Consider the following 13857-nt stretch of genomic DNA (forward strand, 5'->3'; position numbering starts at 1 on the left):
TTTAATTTTAATTTTTTTTCATTTTTTTAGTTTATAAGTGGGAACTTAGATTTTTTTTTTTTTTTTTGAGACAGAGTCTCGCTTTCCTAGGCTAGAGTGAGTGCCGTGGCATCAGCCTAGCTCACAGCAACCTCAAACTCCTGGGCTCAAGCGATCCTCCTGCCTCAGCCTCCCGAATAGCTGGGACTACAGGCACGCGCCACCATGCCTGGCTAATTTATATATATATATATATATATATATATATATATTAGTTGGCCAATTAATTTCTTCCTATTTTTATAGTAGAGACGGGATCTCGCTCAGGCTGGTTTCGAACTCCTGACCTTGAGCAATCCGCCCGCCTTGGCCTCCCAGAGTGCTAGGATTACAAGCAAGCGCGAGCCACCGCGCCCAGCCGTAGATTTTTGATTGATTAAATTGGTTATTGCTTTCAGAACTTTCTTCTTTTTTGACATAGGTATATAAAGCTATAAATTTCTCTCTAAGCACTGTTTAAGCTGTGTCCCATGATTTTTTATTCTTTTTGAGACAGGATCTGACTTTGTCACCCAAAATGGAGTGGTATGATCATAGCTCACTATAACCCTGAACTTCTGGGCTTAAGCAATCCTTTTGCTTCAGTCTATCAAGTAGCTGGGACTACAGGCATGTGCCAGCATGCTTGGCTAATTTTTTTATTTTTTGTAGAGACAGAGTCTCACTATGTTTCTCAGGTTGGTCCCTACCTCCTGGCCTCAAACTATCTTCCTGCCTTGGCCTCCCAAAGTGCTAGGATTACATGCCTGAGCCACGGTGCATGGCACCATGAATTTCTTTAAACTCAATTTGACAATTTCTGTCTTTTGATTAGAGTGTTTAGTCTATTCACATTTAATGTGATTATTAATATGGTTGAATTTATATCTGTTGTTTTGTTATTTTCTGTAATTTGTTCACTGCTTTCTTTCCGTTGAACAAATTAGTTAGATTTTTTTGTTTACTCAGTTAATTACTCTATTGATTTTCATACTATATTATTTTGAGTTATTTTCTTAGTGGTTGCTTCAGGGAATACACTATGCATCTGAATTATTGCAGTTGAATTCAGGTTACTACTAACTTAATATTTATAATTTATAGCAACTTTACTCAAATATAACTCCTTTTAAAAATCTGTTCTATTGTGCTAACTCTGTTCTATATGTTACATTTATATATGGCATATTTTCTTTCTTATATAATCTTATGTGTTTTAAAGAAATTAGGAGTATAAAACAAAAGTGGTTTTTTGATATTTACCTACATATTTACCATTTCTAATGTATTTCATTTTTTACTGTGTATTTGAGTTGTTACCTGGTATCATTTCCTTTCAGCCTGAAGGAACTTCCTTTCATCTTTCTTGCACTGCAGATCTACTAGCAACAAATTCTCTCAGTCTTTTTTTTATTTGTTTGTTTAAATGGCAGTGACTTTATTTTGCCTTCATCTTTGAATGACAGTTTTGCTGGATATAGAATTCTTGGTTGTCAGAATTTTTTCCTTTTAGCACTTTGAATATGCCATTCTTCTGTTTTCCGGTCTCCATTGTTTCAAATTGGAAGTCAGCCATTAATTGTATTGCTGGTCCTCCTTATGAGTTTTTTTTCTCTCTGCTTTTAAGATTTTCTTTTTGTCTTGAACTTTCAGCAGTTTTACTATAATGTGTCTAGCTGTGGATCTTTTTGTAATGATCCTACTTGTGGTTTATTTTATTTTTTTTTTTTTTAATTATTTTTTTTTATTTTGGCATATTATGGGGGTACAGATTTTAAGGTTTCAATAAATGCCCATTTCCCCCCCCCCCAAAAGTCTGAGTCTCCATCATGACCATCCCCCAGATGGTGCACATCTCACTCACTATGTATGTATATACCCGCCCCCCTCCCCCCTCCCACCTGCCCAATACCCTATTACTGTAGCACCTATGTGTCCACTTAGGTGCTACTCAGTTAATACCAGTTTGCTGGAGAATATATCTGGTGCTTGTTTTTCCATTCTTGGGATACTTCACTTAGTAGTATGGGTTCCAGCTCTAACCAGGAAAATATAAGGTGTGCTATATCACCATTGCTTCTTAGAGCTGAATAGTACTCCATGGTGTACATATACCACATTTTATTAATCCATTCTTTGATTGATGGGCACTTGGGCTGTTTCCACAGCCTTGCAATTATGAATTGTGCTGCTATAAACATTCGAGTGCAGGTGTCTTTTTTGTAGAGTGTCACTACTTGTGGTTTATTGTACTTCTTGAATCTGTAAAGTAATGATTTTCATAAAATTTGGGATACTTTTGGTCATTATTTCTTCAAATAAATTCTGCCCTTTCTCTCTTTCTTTTCTCCTCATATGGGGAGAGGGTGACAGGACTCCTGTTATGCATTTCAGATTGCTTCATATTGCCCCATAACTTTCAGAGGCTCTGCTCATTTTTCCTTGATCTTTTTTCTCTCTGTTTTTTCAGGTTAGGTCATTTCTATTTCTCTATCTTTGAGTTCTCTGATTCTTTTTCCCGCTCTCTCAAATCTTCTATTAAGCCCATCTAGTGCATTTTTCATTTTAGTTCCTCTACTTTTCAACTATAGATTATCCATTTGGTTCTTTTTAAAATAGAAGTTTCTATGTATTTATTTCAGTCCCATATTTATTGATTGCCAATTTTTCTTTAATTATCCAAACATGGCTTCTTTTAATTTTCAAAACAATATGTATAATATCTTCTTTGAAGTCTTTTCCTGCTGGATCCGCACAGAGTTAGTTCTGTTGACTGCTTTATTTCTAAAGTGTGGGTTACACTTTCCTATTTTATGCATGGCTTGTAATGTTTTGTTGTAAACTGGACATTTTAGTTATATCATAGCCAATCTGCAATCTTTTTTCCCCCATGAGAAAATTTTTTGGTAAATTATTTGGACGTAATCCTTTTTTTCTGTGCTGCAACTGATATTTCTTTACAGTTTTTTAAAAATTTTTGTTTTTATTTTTTATCTTGACTTCCTAGGGTTTGCCTCTGAGTCTGCATAGCTTAGTGATCAGCCAATAATTGTTCAGAGGTTATATTTTGAATGTGTAAGTCTTCCCTTTCTGCTCATGGATTTCTGTGTGGATTGATAAACATATTTGGTTTTGTGGCAATATTTAAGTCTTCTTCACTTTTTCCTTTCCTCCTGGCCTCTTAGGTCCTGTGTTTGTTTGTAGCCTCCTAGTTAGCCAGTTATATGTAAAGAACTCAACCTATATTGGGTCTCCCTTGCATGTGTACATAGCCTGCTAGTCAGCCAGGGCTGTGTGGGAAGCTTATATAACTCATTTTATCTCTCTCTAAGTGCCAGAATCTCCTTATTGAAATATTTGGCTGATCTGCCAGTCTGTTGATTGTCCTAGTGAGAGCTGCAACCTTAGGCTAGCACAACTGTGGTTTATTAACTGGTAAATTCATGGAAAAGATGTGGAAGAAGTTTACTAACTGGTAAATTTATGGAAAAGATGTGGAAGAAAGAATAAAGAAAAAAATGCAAATACTTCCATACTTACATGTCCAGAAGTAATTATATTCAATAACTTGATTCTAGGGTATCAACTCTGATGCAAGATGCTCTCTTCCTAGTTGGCTTCCATAGGGTATAACATTGGGTCTTTGGCATCCATGAACCATATACCAGGGCAAAGATCCGAGGGGAGATGGCAGAGAAGTATGAGTAGCTTGATATTTGGACTCAAGTTTGGAACTTTGGTTTGGAGCTTTGATTACACAACAATAAAGAATATCAGCAATAGGGGAAGAGCTAGCAGGAGGAGAGTAGAGGTTTAATGATCATCCAGGCCATCAACTTCTGAGTTTGGTAGACCAGGAAAAGAAAACAAGGCATAGGAAATTAAATTTTATTCTATAGTTTTGTGATTATTTGGTAAATTAGTTAAATTCATACCTAAGTCTTTTGGTTTTGAGTTTTTATTCTTTCTATTATGCCTGGTAAAGACACAAGAAAAGCACACGTTTTTGTAGAGCCATAAAATTGTTCAGCCAAAAATGACCTCAAAGAATAATGATATCCTTCAATAATGAATTTCTGATATAAGTATAATCTGATGTCATTATTAGCAACCCCTAAATCAGCCAGCACCTGTATGCCTGATATGTTTATATCACTGTGATAAGTTCATTACAAATAAGTTATTAGTATTTTCATTTTAAAAAATTAGGGGCTGGGCATGGTGGCTCATACATGTAATCCTAGCATTTTGGGAGGCGGAGGTGGGAGGATCACTGGAGGTCAGGAGTTTGAGACCCGTCTGAGCAACAGGCAAGACACTCCCCACCTCACCATCTGTACAAAAAATAATAAAAAAAATTAGCTGGATGTGGTGGTGAGCAGCCTGTAGTCCCAGCCTCTTGGGAGGCTGAGGCAGGAGGATTATTGGAGCCCAGGAATTTGAGGTAGTAGTGAACTATGATCATACCACTGTACCCTATCCGGGTGACAAAGTGAGACCCTATTTAAAAAAAAATTAGGAAAGACATTGAAAGATTTAGTGATTTGTCCAAGAGCTCCCTGATAGTATAATATTTATAATAATAGAGCTGGGATCCAAACTTTTATCTGTTTGAATTCAAAACCTGTGCCTTTAATTATCCCGTTATAATGCCTCACATAATGTGAGTGAAAGTACCTAACTCTGTGCCTGTCAGGTTTTAATACCATATTGGAATCATTTTATTGTGCCTGTGTCACTCATTCTCTACTTAAATATCTCTAGGCATGGGAAAATCACTCCTTCATCAAGTAGCCCTTTTCCTCATCTGACAGCTTCTGGTGTTAACAAAGTTTTCTCATGTGGAACTGAGCAGCATGTTTCTGCTTTGGGCACTTCCATAATGTTTGGCTTTCTGGATTTACACAGAATAAGTCAGCTATCTCTACTGTATGAAAGCAAGGTATCTTTGGCTTTTCCTTGGCCAGGCTCTCAATTTTTTTTCCCAGCTAGTTTAAAAGATCAAAATTACTTTCCATCTTTGTACTTTTCTTTGCATGCACGCCAGATTATTAGTATCCTTTTAAGACTATTACAGCTGAAAATATAGTATCATAAGTAGGATACTAGTAAAAATAATTATAATTACTGCTTATTAAACTCTTATTATATTATATGCATAGTGCAAAGTCCTTTATGTATCTTTACAACAACAGTAGTTGAAGAAATTTAGACTTAGAGTGGTGTTTCATCTGTCACTTCTACAACTAATAAGTGACCACTCAGATAGAATTTGAACTGGGGTCTGCTTGACTCCAAACTCTTCCCTATGCTGCACTTGACTGGCTTGGAATGCAGTGCGGCTATGTCACTTCCTGTACTCTGGATGTTCTGGTTCTATTAATTTAGACTAAGATTGCATTAATCTTTTTGGCAGCAGTATCATAGCACTGACTTATATTAAGCTTGTATTCAACTAAAACCAACAAACCTTAATAAGATCTTAAATATACGAGTTTCTGTTGGTTAGGCCTTCCCATTTTATGTAATCAATTTTCAGTATAAATGTAGGACTTCATGTTCACGTTTTCACTTTCCATTTTGGGGATTTCAGCCTAACTTTGTAGATTGCCAAGATAATTTTGATTTTTTAGTCTGTCATCTATGATATTAACTCTTCCTCCAGATAGATATATGACCATATGTATCTTTGATAAACGTCCTTGCTTTGTGTTTATCTAGTCATTGATACAATTTCAAACAGATTAGAGGTGGAGAATAAAGAATCAATAGAGCATATCTATTTTTTCCCCAAATATTTTGAAATGTACTTTTCTAAAGTTTAGGACATATGTTTGGCCATGTTCACAGTTTTCTTTTCTTACTGTTATTAATATAAAGATAATATGGTCACTTTATTTCAAGGTTCTGGTTGGAATGATGTCAAGGATATCAGTTATAATTGTTGTTTCCGCTGCATTCTGAGCATTCAGAGCAAATGCTCTAACATTTATTAGACAGGAAATAGAGAGTTTAGTAGATGTTCTACTCATCTACATTGACTCCTATCAGAAGATATCATAATAATTGAAATTCTCCTTCACTCTTTATGGCATGCTTTGGTACAAGTTTTATAATCTTTTCTGTGAAAACATCATCCATATTTCTTTTCCATATATTCAGTATGGTATACCACTGTAACAGTATAATTGTTTTTATTTTTAGTTACTCCCTTTCATTGTTTAATGTAATTCTACTATTAAGCTTCTGAGTTTCCATATAGGACTAACTTCTGGCAAGAGTGCCGGACTTGGTTTTGAAACTACCTGGACTTGAGGACTGACCAGGCTATATGAACTTGTGCAAGTCACTTACACTTTGTTAACCTCAGTTTCCTTATATATAAGATAGGGGTAATAATATTATTGTTTATCATTTAGGATTACAAAAACAGTTAGGATTTAAAAAACAGGTAACTATTAGTAGCTTATATAAAAATAGCGCATTTGTCTCATATAACAAGAAAACAAAAGATGGGCAGTATCCATAAATATGGTAGGTCAATAAAGACATAGGCTCTACATTTTTCTGTTCAATATTCTTAGTATGTAATCCTTTGCTGTCTTGCTTCTTGACTTATGGCCACGAAGTAATTACTGTAACTCTGGGTCTCATGTCTATGTTTCTGTTCTATATTAAGAAATAGAAAGGACTAAAAGGCTGAAGGGAAAAACTTTTTTATTTTTTTGTCTCGGTGAGGCTCTGTCTTTTAACTGGGCAAAGGAAGTCCCCTTTTGGGATGTCTGCCTGCAGCTCATTGGCCAGAACTATGTTACATGACCACCCTTTGCTGCAAGGAATGCTGGGAAATTACATGTGTAGGTGTTCAGTCTCTATAATAGATGAAGGCAAGTGAGAAGTGATTGTGTTTTAACGTTTTGGATCAGCCAGTCAACAATGTTTGCCACATACTTTGATAGGATTGTTAGGATTCAATAGGACAATGTAATTAAAAAGTTTTGTAGCATGTAATTTAAATAAATATAAACTGTTATTCCTCTCGCCTTCTATTTGATGGTCGTAAAAACTAGAGTGCATTCTTCAACTAATTTATCCTAATTTTGTATTTAAGTTCCAGAAAATGTATTTGATTAGTTATTTATGTTAAATGAGTTCACTTTATTGCTCATATTCTAGAAATTGGTATAAATATGTGAAGGCATAATACTGCATTATTTTAAATCATCTTTCCTGTTTTCATCTAAGAATTAGTGAGGGCTGTTTTCACATCTGGCTAATCTTTATGTGCCATACATTCTTACCCTCATAGTCATGGGTTTGTATTTATGTCTGGGCTTTTCTTTTAGAGACCTTAAAATAAATACTACTTGTCCAGAACAATGTTTCACCCTTCATGTCACATGCCCTGTTTTCTCTTAGGTGCTATTGAGTATTGCTTAAAGAGCCAGCTCTTTCCTATTGGTGCCATTAACATGATCATTAGTTTTTTTCCCCTTTTAAAACTATTGTCAACAGTGGCAGAGCAGTTATTTTTAGCTCCATCTTCTAAAATCCTTCAGTTTGCTATGCAAACCTTTCTAGAGTTTCTAGAATTGCCATGTAGATTGCTGCTGGTGACATCATTTGTTCCTGTGAGAATCAGTTGAATTATATTTTAATTTTTAAAAATTAACTTCAGGGCATGAGAGTTAAAAAAATAACTTCAGGGCATGAGAGCTGCCTACCAGTTGGGAAGCATTGTGTATCAATGTTTCTTTTTGAGGAAGGCTGTTTTCTGAAGAGTACATCTCCTTTGAGTGAAAATCATACTGAAATATGAAAAGTGGCTTATCAATAATGGGAAAATAATTGGGGAAGATGTAGATCTGCAGAGTGACCCCTCTTGCTCTCCTCAGTGACTCACAAAATATTTCTGGATTTAAAGAGTGATTACTGAGTCAGAATGAAGCTACATTCTTAGAGGTGCATGAAAAATAGCAGGAGAAACCCTGATTAGGTGACCTATAGAATAACAGTCCTAACATGAGCTGAGTGGGCTAGCTGGCAAGTTAATTTAAAAATAGGCCAAGTATTCTGAGTACACATGCTGGAGCTATCACGTGGCCCTGTGACATGAGGTAGAGGAAATGACCTTCATACTCACTAATATTCAAAGTTGTATTATTTTTCCTATGGAAAATAATAAAAGATGTTAACAAAAGGCTCCAGGAGATAAATAAGTCCTGGAGGTGAGCTGGGAAGGAGAATGGAGGAGTGAGAATCTCAAATGATGTCAAAGAGAGCTAAGAAACAGAAAAATCTATGAAGAATTTGGAAATGACCAGATGAAATTGCAGGATGTGTCATGGAGTTGGAGACCCTTCTGGTTTATTATTTCTGTATCTCTTCCGTCTGATAAAAATTCTAGTTGCTTAAAAATTCTGTCATTTTTTGTGAAACAAGACTTTGATGTGTGTATGGTTTTTGTTTTATTTTAGTTTTTGTTTTTACTGCCTGATTTCTTTCTTTCTTTTTGTAGATATTGTTCGAAGTGATGTTGCCTTAGATAAACAGAAAGGCTGCAAGATTGCCCAGCACCCTGATGTTATGCTGGAGCTCCAGAGAGAGAAGGCAGCTCAGATGCATCTGGTTCTTCTCAAGGAGCAATTCTCTAATACTTACAGTAATCTTATATTAACAGGTAAGGCTATCGGAGTCAGCTGAAGTCTTAGAGCATTTAGTTACTAACTTGATGCTTGGGGGACACTAGAGTCGGATCCAGATGAGCCCACGTCTGTCTTTCTCCACCTACTATATCACCTTTTAAATTGCAATGACTTGTTTTTCTATAACAAATATTTCTTGTAGTTTGCAGATGTATTTTGGTTTGAAGTTATGGGCAATTCAGCATGTGTTTTCTCAAAAGGCAGAACCAGTGAAACCCAATGAAGCCTTGTAAACATATGAATTTTTAGATGTGTGCCAATAGATTTGAGAGAATTACTAAATTTGGTGTCTTTTAAGAAGCAACTATTTCCCTCTTTCTGTGTATGTCCATTCTATGAACTCAGTGAATATAAAGATGAAATGTAAGAGAAATGATCATCAAGCAGAGCTGAGAATTTTCTATTCTTAGTGGACTTTGAAAATATCCGGGGAATTTGATTTTCTTTTTAAGAGCAAAGAGACTATGAAACCGAGGCATATTCCCTTACATCCTTGGTTCTAGGAGGAAAGTGAATATGTGTCAGAATTGCAAGGAGAAACAACTTTTTGTAGGGCTGCCTGCAAACTTTGCTGGTAAAGAGTATGTGAGTTGCATGTCTTTTGTCAGGTTTTGGAAAAGATTGTAATAGCAGATTCTTATGCGAGAATCATTAAGGGCTTGAGATGAACTAAGAAGAGTAGTCCAAGTTACCTCCATTTTTGTGGGTTTATACAAGACAGACCTGTATTAAAATGATTCAAATAAACTTTAACAAATCAAAAGTATGTGTTTTCCCTTGTTTATGAATATTTTAAAAAATAAAAAGATGGAATGTTTGACAGGCTATGAACATTTCACACTTATTTTTGTAAACTCTAAGTTAGGAAAATTTTAACGTTTTTTACAGGCTTCCTGGCATTTCACCAGGAATTGCTGAGTGGCAACCAAATTGTTTTGCTTTTAAAAAAGCACCAGATTCTTCCAACTTTTCATCTTGTACCTGGTGGAAAACCCAACAGCATGAGATGAAAGCCAGACTTAAATGTGGCTTTGGTGAACAGAGAAGAGGATTATGGATTCCATAAGTATAGGCTCTGCTTTTTGCTCTTTGATAGGTCATTAAGGAAAGAAAACTTAAAAGTAATTTATGGCCAATGCATGTATTTTCCTAAATTGGTTAATGAAACTGGGTTTGAGTTTAGACATTTGGGAAGAACATAGATTTTTCTCCAAGTTTCTTCAGTCTACCTCAAATGTACACAGTGTGTGTGTGTGTGTGTGTGTGTGTGTGTCTGTATGTATGTAGAGAGAGAGAGAGAAATGAAATTTTTTTATTGCATCCTTATTCTAATATTTTTAGGCACATATCATAGGGGTCAGACCTTGTGTACTTTAATGTGGCGTAGAAAAAGCTTAGGGTAATTCTAACCCTAAACTGTGGATCCAGAGTGTGGCTTGAAGGCATATTATCTTTGAAAATACAAGGTTCTATTGAGTTCAATGGAATCTTTTCTAATTCTCAGTAACATAATCCCTTTGCATGTTTATTCGCAGTTCAAACTGTTGGAATCCACATTGTCAACTTTTTCCCTGACAACTTGCTTACTTTCCACTAAACAAACTTACCCTAGAGAAGAGCCTCTTTCCTGCTCTCACTTCTCCCAAGCTGCTTCAAAGAGTCCTCAGGCATTTTCCACATTTTTTACCCAAATGCCTGTGCAGAGGTGGTACCTTGCTGCAGACAGAGTATTTTGTGTGTGCCCTAGTTTGTTTACACGAAAGTTCAATAGGTTTTGGTTCCAGGTGTTGGGAAGAAATGGAATCATTTCAGTTTAGCACCAATGGTAAAACTATTTTAATTTCCTTTAACTAAGTCTTTGATTTTACACAGTGTGGTTTTCTAATTGTTATGAAGTTTAATCCTTGATTTCTTGTATAAATCTTGAGAACATGGTCTCCAGACAGCTAAACATAATATTTAAACATAACTAAACTAACTTTTGTAAATATTTCCCTTTTCAGTGATGAATGTATATTGGTAAGGAGGGTGAAGTTGAAGGGGCAGAGACCTCTCAAATGAACTGACTTTCTTTACCAACACATTCAGAACACCTACTCTAGGATTTCTGCTTGGTGATACTGAACTTAGTTTGAATAACTCTGGCATAACATTTGCAATATCTGCAATGAAAGTATTTATTTGGGAACAAAATGAGGAAACTGGGCCTCTAAAATCTCAGAAAGAGATCACTTTTTTACACCCCACTTTTCCTCCTAATTATTTACAGAATTTCATGTATATAGGTAACAGTGTATAATAATTGTTTTCTGGTCAGTTAGTGGTATGTTCTTTATTTTAAAAATGGGACAACCAAGATCTCAGGATAGTAAAAAAATTAAGAGATTGAAATGTGAGGTGATTAAAAGCATGTTTAAATGGTAGTTTTGAGCTCCACCTCATAAACAAATCCTCATTCTTAGATGTTCTACCTTTAGCTGATGTGACTGTTAGCTGTTAAAGTGAGAGGCCTGCCTTCAGATTCTACATTCCAGCTAATGATCCCTCTTAACAGCCACTCCTCAAACAAGGGCAAATGATATTCTAGCTTTGAAGGTCTTTTAAGCATTAAATAAAAGGAAACAACTCTACAATCCATAGTGATAGCCCTGTTAATGGAAACTAATACAAACTAATAAACTTTAATGCATATATCTTGTTGAAGTATTTCTCATTACATTGAAGTTTTAGACAAGTAGATTGTTTTCATATGTTTTTACATGGTTTTAAAGTTGTCTTAATGTTTTCATGTGAATGATTTACATGATATTGGAAAAAATGTTTGCCCCCTCTAACCTAGAGGGTTTTGAAGTAAACTCTAAGGTTACAGGAAGGTATTGGAGTAATTCCAGTACAGCATCAGTGATGGAACTGTTTTAAATGGTGAGGAGTTTCATGCTGCACTTTTCATACTGACTTGCTGACACAAGGCAGGTATAGTATATTTGTTTTGCAGTTTCTTGAATCTGAGAGTGTTGTCACTGTGCATGTCACTCAAGAAGTACCAAATGAGAGGGAGAATTAGGTAAGAGCCTTTAAGAAAGAACAGGGATCAGATATAGACTTCTTTGTGCTCTCATCATTTTTAATTTTTTTCTACTTTTTTATATTTCAGAATATTATGGGGGTTCAAATGTTTAGGTTACATATATTGCCTTGTACTGCCCAAGTCAGAGCTACAAGCATGCCCATCTCCTAGACTATGTACATCACACCCATTAGGTGTGAATATACCCATTCCTTCCTACCCCTTCCCATGTGCCTGACACCTGATGAATGTTACTTCCATACATGCAGATAAGTGTTGATCAATTAGTACCAATTTGATGGTGAGTATATATAGTATTTGTTTTTCCATTCTTGTGATACTTCACTTAGGAGAATGAATTCCAGCTCCATCCAGGATGATACAACAGGTATTAGTTCATCATTTTTTTTGTGGCTGAGTAGTACTCCATGGTATAATACATATACCACATTTTATTAATCCTCTCATGTATTGATGGGTACATGGATTGTTTCCACATGTTTGCAATTGTGAGTAGTGCTGCTATAAATATTCAAGTGTGGATGTTGTTATTATAGAATGTCTTTTCTCCTTTGGGCAGATACCCAGTAGTGGGACTGCTGGATCAAATGGTAGTTCTACTTTTAGTTCTTTGAGGTATCTCCATAGAGGGTGTACTAGTTTTCAGACCCAAGAGCAATGTATGAGTGTTCTTATCTCTCAGCATCCATGCCAACATTTGTGGTTTTCAGACTTTTTATAAAAGCCATTTTCACTGGAGTTAAGTGATATCTCATTGTGGTTCTAATTTGCATTTCCCTGATGATTAGAGATGTTGAATATTTTTTCATATGTTTCTTATCCATTAGTCTGTCTACTTTTGAAAAGTTTCTGTTCGTGTCCATTGTGAACTGAAAAGTCAAAACCTCATTAAAAAATAGGGTTGTTTGATTTTTTCTTGCTGATTTTCCTGAGTTCTATATAGATTTTAGTTGTCAGCCATTTATCAGATGTATAGTATGCAAATATTTTCTCCCATTCTGTAAGTTGTCAGTTTGCTCTAGTGATAGTTTCTTTGGCTGTGCAGAAGCCTTTTAATTTGATCATGTCCCATTTATTTATTTTTGTCGATGTTGTGATTGCTTTTAAGGTCTTCTTCATAAATTCTTTGCATAGGCTGATGTCTGTAAGAGTTTTCCCAATGTTTTCTTCTAGAATTCTTATGGCTTCATGCCTTAAGTTTGTCTGTTATCCATCATGAGTTGATTTTTGTGAGGTGAATGGTGTGGATCCTGTTTTAGTCTTCTACATGTGCCTATCCAATTTACCCAGTACCATTTATTGAATAAGAATTCTTTTCCCCAGTGTATGTTTTTGCCTGCTTTGTCAAAGATCAGATGCCTATATGAGGATGGTTTTATATCTGGATTCTCAGTTCTGTTCCATTGGTGTCTGTGTCTGTTCTTGTGGCAGTCCATGGTGTTTTGGTTACTATACCCTTATAGTATAGCTTGAACTCTGGTAAATTGATGCCTCCCAATTTGTTCTTTTTGCTTAAGGTTGCTTTAGCTATATGGGGTTTTCTCTGGTTCCATACAAAGTGTAGAATTATTTTTTCTAAATCTGTGAAGGATGACGTTGGTATTTTAACAGGGATTGCATTGAATCTGTAGATCATGTTGACTAGTATAGACATTTTAACAATGTTGATTCTGCTGATCCATGAGTGTGGTATGGTTTTCCATCTGTTTACGTTCCCTGCTATTTCCTTCCTTAGTGTTTCATAGTTCTCCCTGTAGAGATCTTTTACCTCCTTAGTTAAATGTATTCCTGGATATTTTATTTTCTTTGTCACTATTGTGAAGGGTATTCAGTCTTTGATTTGATTCTCAGTTTGACTGTTGTTGGTGTATATGAATGCTACTGATTTGCACACACTGATTTTGTAACCTGAGACTTGCTGAACTTATTTTTCAATTTCAGTAGTCTCTTGACAGAATCTGTGGGGTTTTCTAGATACAGGATTATATCGTCAGCAAAGAGTATAGTTTGACATCTTCTGCCCCTGTTTGGATGCCCTTGATTTTT

At 35.5% G+C, this 13857-nt stretch overlaps 1 long non-coding RNA gene across 1 annotated transcript in view; it reads left to right on the forward strand.

Annotated features, from left to right (window-relative positions):
- The window catches only part of LOC142875495 (uncharacterized), a 178152-nt gene that overhangs the window by 55620 nt on the left and 108675 nt on the right, over positions 1 to 13857 (forward strand). Inside the window, exon 3 of the long non-coding RNA XR_012922853.1 lies at positions 8537 to 8698. This is a non-coding gene — a long non-coding RNA (uncharacterized LOC142875495). The remainder of the gene's footprint in view (positions 1 to 8536; positions 8699 to 13857) is intronic.

Source organism: Microcebus murinus, chromosome 14 (genome assembly GCF_040939455.1).
Source record: "Microcebus murinus isolate Inina chromosome 14, M.murinus_Inina_mat1.0, whole genome shotgun sequence".
NCBI classification, from domain to species: domain Eukaryota; kingdom Metazoa; phylum Chordata; class Mammalia; order Primates; family Cheirogaleidae; genus Microcebus; species Microcebus murinus.